Genomic DNA, 747 nt, shown 5'->3' with positions numbered 1-747 from the left:
CTCACCTATTCTTCTACTTCCTCCCTTTGTTTCTCCCTCTGCCACTCTCTCTCTTCCCCTTACACCGGCATGGTCACATGCTTACGGTCAATAATCCTTTTCTTCCTTGGCTGTCGCCGAGCAAACACACGAACCATTTCGTCCCTACTTTCAAGTTCGTGCCTCACAGCGTTCATACACAAACAATTTTTCTCGTCTGGCCGTAAAGCCTTTTCTGTTTGTTTTCCTGTCTTGTTTCTTGTCCGCCACAACATTCCTCCATGGCAAGATTCAATTTGTGTATACAAATTTAATTTGCGGTCCATGGGAAGAGCTGTTTTAACGATGCGTCCTGCCTAGCTCTTCGAAACGCCGGTGTTAAAACGGAGGTAGCTGATGAAGTAGAATGTTCTCTATGTGGCTTGTGTGTTTTCTCGTCTCTGTTTTGTTTGCAATGTCCTGTACCCAGATATGCACCTATACATACAGGTGGATGTCGGTATGCACACACCTGTACGTATATATGCGTATACTCATTTACTATTTGTTTATATATATATATATATATATATATATATATATATATATATATATATATATATATATAACCGGCTTTGCTCTTAAGGAATACAATGGCGACTGTTCTCCATTGTCGGACAATAGAGAACAGCTGCCATATTCCCTTCCATATCGGCTAACTCTGATGAGCGTAACGTTATATAATCGCATTGTTACCTAACACTCCATTGTATTCCTTGCACGAAACCG

This window comes from Octopus bimaculoides, chromosome 6 (assembly GCF_046866305.1).
Source record: "Octopus bimaculoides isolate indiv1 chromosome 6, ASM4686630v1, whole genome shotgun sequence".
NCBI lineage: Eukaryota > Metazoa > Mollusca > Cephalopoda > Octopoda > Octopodidae > Octopus > Octopus bimaculoides.
Note: the sequence above shows the minus strand (reverse complement) of the source record.